Source organism: Olea europaea, unplaced genomic scaffold (assembly GCF_002742605.1).
Source record: "Olea europaea var. sylvestris unplaced genomic scaffold, O_europaea_v1 scaffold867, whole genome shotgun sequence".
Classification (NCBI taxonomy): domain Eukaryota; kingdom Viridiplantae; phylum Streptophyta; class Magnoliopsida; order Lamiales; family Oleaceae; genus Olea; species Olea europaea.
The window spans coordinates 98080-105882 of NW_019267123.1; the positions used below are offsets into that span (position 1 = coordinate 98080).

The 7803-nt window shown below is 29.3% G+C and overlaps 1 long non-coding RNA gene across 1 annotated transcript; it reads right to left on the reverse strand.

Annotated features, from left to right (window-relative positions):
* Nucleotides 1–411: 411 nt before the first annotated feature.
* Nucleotides 412–3609, reverse strand: LOC111391996. Its single transcript, XR_002702193.1, has 2 exons — nt 3469–3609; nt 412–2052 (listed from the first exon to the last, which is right to left on the reverse strand). It is a non-coding gene; the product is annotated as an uncharacterized LOC111391996 (long non-coding RNA).
* Between the last annotated feature and the right edge of the window lie 4194 nt (nt 3610–7803).

Sequence of the window (7803 nt, forward strand, 5' to 3'; positions counted from 1 at the left end):
TTCTCGGCATAGAATTATATCATCCATCACATGGAAACTATGTCAAAAAATATATAGGTGAGCCATGACTATGAAGAAAATTTTACCAGTAGGAACTTGTAAGTCAGTTCCATGAACAGGGTCAAATTCGATGATCTCTATAAAGTCAAATTGAGTCATGACAGTAATTGGCTGTCAATGAAGTGATAAAATTACTTTAAAGTGGTAGAGATCGTAAAAAGAAAAAACTTCACCACAAGGAGAAATATATTAACAAGGATTACAAGACAATAACTGATCCATTCCCCCAAATTCGATAGCAATGTATCTCAAAAGTAACTTGAGTAAGTTTTTCCTGTACAACTTTATGGGGAAAAAAAATCGATAAATGGTTGATTCATAGAATTAGATAATATAATTTATATATAGATATTTTTTTGCATCACGAGGTCTAATTTTAGTGAAATCTAAGTAACAGTATATGCAGTTAAAACTAATGTTTAAGTTTGCTCCAAATATAAGAAACTTATGATATTTCACAAGCATGTTCATGTGGATACAAATAATATGAATTACAATAGAAAAATATATAAGTCAAATGACATGTCTACATGTTGACAACACATCCTCACCACATAAAAGAAATTATTCACATTTTCAATTGATTATATAAAGAATCATATTCACAAAAATATTCTCTCTTGTATTACTTACAGTTGTATTCTAGAAGTATATGTACAGTCGGAACAAAATAATAATAATAATAATAATAATAATAATAATAATAATAATAATAATAATAATAATAATAATAATTTTTTGATAAAAAACAAAAAAGAATGCAATTGAATAATCAAAGTGAAGTATACATAAAACTGCATATATCATTGTTAATATTTTAGTGTGAAGCAAGATCATACCTTTGCAAAATCAAAATTATATTTTTCATCATTCAAGGACCCACATGCTCTTAGAGTGTGCATTAAACTTGCTTTTACCTGAGAGATAATTACAAATTGCGTTGGAGGGAACTTGGATGACTTTGCTTGGATATATATTGCAAGTACTATACATGACTATTTTCAGATATCAAAAGGTCAACAGATCTTTTATTAGCATAACAAATGATTAGAACATTAAGAAATGCAATATAAATAATTACATTAATGATAATAAAAGGATTGGACAAAAACAGCAAAATTTGAGCCTCATTAATACCATACTATTTGTCGACTTCAATATTTTGTAGAAAATTAGTACCCAAATAATTCAAGTCCACGTATTTTAACATCAAGCAGAAAGTTGAATGCCTCTTACGATAGACCTGAGACATAAAATTTACCGGGAATGAAATTTTCAAATAAATTGGCAAAGCACATTCATGCCTAATTTTTTCATTGTTCTTGTCCATAGGATTTAACAGACCAACATGATAATATTTCAAAAATCGAAAATGAAGAAAATCATCTTACTGGGTCTCACTTAAACATATGTCCAAATCTTTGATCCATCTTCTATTTTTATATCTTTAGTTTTTCCTAGAAGAGAGAAGGAAAATGAGTTTTCTGTGTAAAAGAGTAGTGCGAAGTGTTTGTAAATAAATTTGAAATTTAAGTTTATAAATTGAGAAAAAACAACTTACTAGAATAAATGTTAGCTAAAGAATCACCTCAATGTGAAATCACGTTGAAATATAGAGTTTGAGTCTCTTCCAATGTAATCATTACTAAGTTTAGGAAGAAGTCACCCAAAAGTATAAATAATATAAAAGAACAATCAAATATGTTGACAAAAAAGTCGTCGCTGATTTGAGCTACATAACAATCATTTTGTAGCTACAAACAAAAGAGAAGTTTTATTGAAGATATTGTATTGCTCTTTTAAATTATAGTAAGCTTTTGGGAGATTTCTTTTTAAATTTAGTGATAAATACTTTGGAAGATGCTCAAATATTATTGTTAATATTTGACACCTTAGATGCACCTGGAGACATAGTTATCGGACTCAACCCGGATGTCGACCCGGACAATGCGGTCAGTCAACGAGTCTGTAGTTCAACCGGCGGGTCAATTCCTATCAAAAATAATATTAACTATTTTAATTGAATGATAATTTTTTTTTTCATTTTTTACTAATAACTAAATTAATCCCACATTGTTTTGTTATCTAAATATTAATTTGTAGCCCAATTTCACAAATTCTAGAATATATATAGTGAAATATGAATTTGAAACAATAAACAAAACAATCAATCATGTAAAAACATATACTTTATATGGCAAAATTCAACAAGATAGCTTCATATACTTTAATAATATTCTTGCAAAAGTAAAACCATCAATTAAAAGTTAAATGTGATTAAAGAACATGTTAACAAAGTAAATTATTTGAAATTTTTAAATAAATCAATATTCTCAATTAAGAAGAGTTTGAACGCATCCATACTGGGGTGTCGGACATAAATTCTTCAATTCTTTTGCTTTGTATCAATGATGGAGTTTTAGTCATACTAAAATTCTCGTTTCCATTGTTTGTATCACTTCTATTATCATTTCTATTGTCATCATTTCCATCACAATCCAGATCGAGATCATCAAAATGTAATTCATCTAAAAAGAGTTTTAAATTTGAAAGTTACAGCACATGTACTTAAAAGGGAGAAGAAGAAGAAGAAACAATAGCATCAGTCAAACAATTACAATCATTTTTATCATTTTGTGTAAAGCTTGCACTACCCACTATACAAAGACACAAATTCATATTGAATTATATATCACTAGGAGAGCCACAAACAATTGGAAACATTAAGAAATTCCAACATCAAATGATTCAACTGAATATTAAAACTTCTCCATCTAACCTTTTCTAACCATACTTTTTTTTTTTTTTTGGGAATTGAATCTTTCTATTTTATTCTATGAACTCATCTTTCTTGCACACATTCATGCGTCCAGTATTTAGCATCACCATCATGTAGACAATTGTAATTTGCAAACGTTAACATTAAAACTCACAAACCCAAACACAATGTGCCAAATAGAAAACCCGAAAATCAAACTGAATTCTCAGAACAAGAAATTCTAGTAGAAACCCAAATTGTTCGGAAGGACATTTCTTACTGATACTACTTGAATCACATTATCAAAACATCCCAAACACAAAATCAAGAATCCTTCACGTTAATCACATACTTAAATTCATCAACAAGAACATTTTCTAAAAAAAAAATAAAAAATTGGCACACAATTGCAATTTGTAATTTGGCACGCAATACCACAATTCAATTCGTGTTTTCACACAATTGCAATTTGCAAACATATGTGCGCAAAATTGCATACTTTAAGCAATACATCTAATCCACATTCACCCATACAATTACATCTAATCTCAGACAAGCTAATCGATTCCCAATAAAAAAACAGTTTGTAGCAAAAAATTGAGGACAAAAAATTTGAAATTTACAAAGAAAATCATAAAATTTAAACTTACATCTTCTTCTTTCATCTAATACAACTTGAAATTTGAAGCTTTGGATTCTTGGGAGTGAAATCGCAACTTGCAAGAGATTGCTGCCAAGTTGCTTTGCTAAGGTTTTTGTGAAGTAAAGGTCGAATGAGAATGAAAGAATTGGGATTTTATATGGGGCAACTTTTAAAATGGTTGGATTACTGATCCAATTTTTGACCTTTTTTATTAGAAATACTATTTTACCCTTACTATAATTGTTTGCAAGATGTATCTTATATTTTTAAAGATTTATCAATCAGGACCTATATTTATATTTTTCAATCTTTTAAATACCTTTAAATATTCTTTATATTTTAGTAGTTCTTCAAAGATTCTAGGCTGACTTTCTTGGTTATATATCCTCGAACTAATCTTTCTGAAATTTCTTCATATATATCTTTATGTTTAGTTATAATATTCTCTACCTTTCTTATTTCTCTACGAGTTCCTACAAAATCAAACCCTATATTATTTTTACAATTATAATCTATATCTCTATATATTTCTTCAATTTTTTCTTTGCCAACAGGAAATATATTTTCAGACTTTTCAGCTAATTTAAATAAAAACGAAACATCTTTTTCATCTAAAAATAATATGAAATTATTATCATTATTAGAAGTAGATGTGGATGCTTGTGAATTGTTCATCAGAATAATTAAAGCATAAGCATGTAAAAATAAATAAATAACTTACAGTAATCAGATGGAAGTAAACAGGCTTTCCCTCCAATATGTTCTTATAGATGCTTTGCATATACTTAATCAATATTCTAAATCAAGTAAAGATTTAAAATGTTTTTTGAAATCATTTGGGTCCACAACTGCTTCCGCAAAAGGCTTTTCAATTAAAGTTACATTTCTCATTCTAGAGAACTAGCCGTGTTACCACAGACGCTATTTTACAGTATCCAAAGTCTCTGTTTTCACTTCTATCCAAACTCTTTTCAGAATCAAGTTCCTACTTGGAATGAAATTTTAAAAGATAACTCACACACAAGGTGCTACAATTTTATTAGAAAACTGCCTTTTTTCCCCTAAACTATTTATCAAAAATCGGTACTTTGGCATGGCTAACATCCATTCAAAATGAATGTTTTGAAAATCTTTTAAAATCTCTATCTGTACTGTCGAAGAATCATGAGAAACTTAACGAAATCCTTTTATGAAAGCTTTGTTGAACATAACAAACTTTACTTTGATATTCATAAACTGAAATTGTACATGCTTACAAACTATATTTACATACGTTTGGTACTCGCCTTATGAAGTTTAGAACTCCATAAGTGATTACCTTATTACACGCTTTGAGATCTTCAAGCTATCTAATATTTTTCTGAATACAAGTGATGTATACAGATTACAAAAGATGTATATCTAAGATGTGTTTCTTCAGAGTGTTTAAGAGATAAGTTGTTTCGAGATATCCTCCTTCTTCCTCCTTGCCTCCTTTTATAGAAGCCTTTGAGAATCTTATCTTGATAGGTGTTTTCCACCTTTCTTTGTTGGGTAGTTAAGCCATCTTATCTCCACCGAATTTTTCATTATCTTCTTGCTAGGTGGACCTCTTCTTTTGAAATTATATGCCTTATCTTTTGAGTTTGTCTGCCACTTGTGACAATTGGTGGGGAGTAGTCACAATTATGGAGACTTTTCTTGCACTATCTTCTATCTTTTAGTAGCCATAGTTTTTCTTTAATAAATTTCTTTATTAAAGCAGTGATAAAGGGCTACTTTTGTCATCATCACTTTTTCGTTTTCGAATCAAAGAATTCTGCAGGGAATTCTTCACTGTTAAGGGATGCTTGACTCATATCTTCAACTACACAGTATTCACAATGGTGATCACTGTAGTTCCAAAATAATTTGCATAATTCTTTAGCCATATCTTCTGATCCATGCACTTGGTTAAAAATAATTGCAGATAATAAATAATCGAGATAACAATTATCTTCTTCCTTGGTGGCCATCCTTGCATTGGAATAGATAATATGATCTTCAGATGGATAAACCCATATTTTTTCTTTCTCAGTAATTATCTAAGTTACATGTTCAAATAGCTCTTTATACCCTTTTGCTCTTCTATATGGCATCATATTTAGAATATCTTGATATCCATTTTTAACAACCTTTTGATTGGTTGGTAAAAAATGTTGATTTGTAAATCCCATTTTTATCACATGGAACGATGAATGCATATATTCAAGAACGGGATCCCATTCCACTGTTGCTGAATGGAATCTGATATATATATTTGCTGTCTTGACGACTTCAGTATATCTTTTAACAGCTTTCCTGATGTTGGCTGGAAGATGAGCTATTTCTTTGAGATCTTTGCTAGGATATATACAAAGTATATTTCCTATTTCAAAACAATTTCATACCCAGTTGGCTGGTGCTCCTGGATAAAAATTTATATTGTTGTATTTTGAATAGTGGAGAGTCTTCATCCATTTTCCAATCTCCAGATACCAATCTAATAAAATATTGAAAATAACAATAAAGAGAATTACTTTTTCATGGTTATCTTTTCTGGGAATTTTTGCTTCATGGCATATCTTGACAATATCTTTTGGATCTATCATTTCAATAGAAAGTTTAGATTGAGTTTGGCTCTGTGAAGAGCTACCTTCTCTTTTGATATCTTGAATATCTTTATTACCAGTAATAGATTCAATTTTTCCCTGTGAAGGGGTTCCTACTACCTTCTTTTCTTTTCCTTTATCCTCGAGGAGAGCACTAGTATTCACAAGTCCCTGTGAAGGGATACTAGATTTGGTACAAGTAACTTCTGCCTCAAGGGCTATATTTTTGCCTCGAAGGCTATCTTGGATATTTTGAATTTGTGTTTCCAAATAGGAAACTTTTATCTCAAGTATTTGAACTTTCGTCCTTAATTGTTCTAGCTCCATCCCTGCTAAGATGATCAGGAAGAAAGTTAGTTTTATCTTTTATGTATTCAATATCAAATTTGAAATATGAGAACCAAATTTGTATCCTAATAATATATCTATTGGTAATAGATGGATCAACATTATTTTTCAGAAAGGCTTTAACTTGAGTATTATCAGTTCTAATCAAGAACTTCTTTAGTAACAAATAATCTTCATATTTTTGAACTCCTCTTTTTACAGTAATGAGTTTTTTTCTGTTTGTTTCATATCTAGTTTCAACTTCTTTGAATGCATCTGATGTGTAACCTGCAAGTATCTTAGGACAAGAACAATTCTTTTCACATTTATATTCTTTATGATTCTTTTTAACCTTTAATATTGCTCCCCAGTAATAATCTGAAGCATCAGTTTCAAGGATAAAGAAATCTTCTTCTTGTGGTATTACAAGTTTGGGCAATACCTTTAGTTCTTCTTTTACTTTCCTTATATTTTCACAATTTGTTCTTCCCAAGACCACATTATATTTTTCTTAATTTTGGAAGAAAATAATTTTTCAATTTGGCACAATTTTCAATGAATCCTTCAACATAATTTAATATACCAAGGAAACTTTGTAATTTTTTTTATTTTTGATTTCTTCAGGAAATTCTTGAAGTTTTTCTCCAATATGAGATTGCAATTGCAATTCTCCTTCTTTTATAAATAATCCCAAAAATTCTATCTCTATTCTAGCTATCTCAGCTTTCTTTTGAGAAAGTGTAATACCATGTTTTTTCATAATATAACAAAAATTTTCAAGATGTTCAATATGTTCATCAATATTATTTGAATGAATAAGTAAATCATCTACATATGTAATACAGAAATGAGTAATTTGTTTAATTACCTCATCCATTCTTCTTTGGAATATCTGTGGTGCATTTTTCAATCCAAATGGTATTACATTCCATTCATATTGTCCTAAAGGATTGGGGGTACTAAATACAGTTAGTGCTTTACTTTCTTCTGTAAGCATGATTTGCCAAAATCCTGACTTACAATCAAATTTTGAAAATATCTTTTTGTTTTGTATTTGTTTAATAAGGGTATCCTTATTAGGCAAGTAGTATCCATCAAATTTGGTAACTTTATTTAATTTTTTGTAATTTATCACCATTCTGGCTTTTCCTCTTTTTATCTCACTATGTTTTCTAACCATAAAGGTTGGGCTGCTATGTGGACTTTTACTAGGCCTAATCAATCTGGCTTTTAGCAATTCTTTTATCTGATTTTTAAATTCTTTTTGATCATCAACACTATATTTCATACGTTTGACTCTTACAATTGTGTCTGGATTGTTTAATTCTATTTTTACCTTTACTTTGTCTGTATTCCATTTTTCTAATGGATTTTCAGAATATGTTTCAGAAATTTCTTTTTTCATT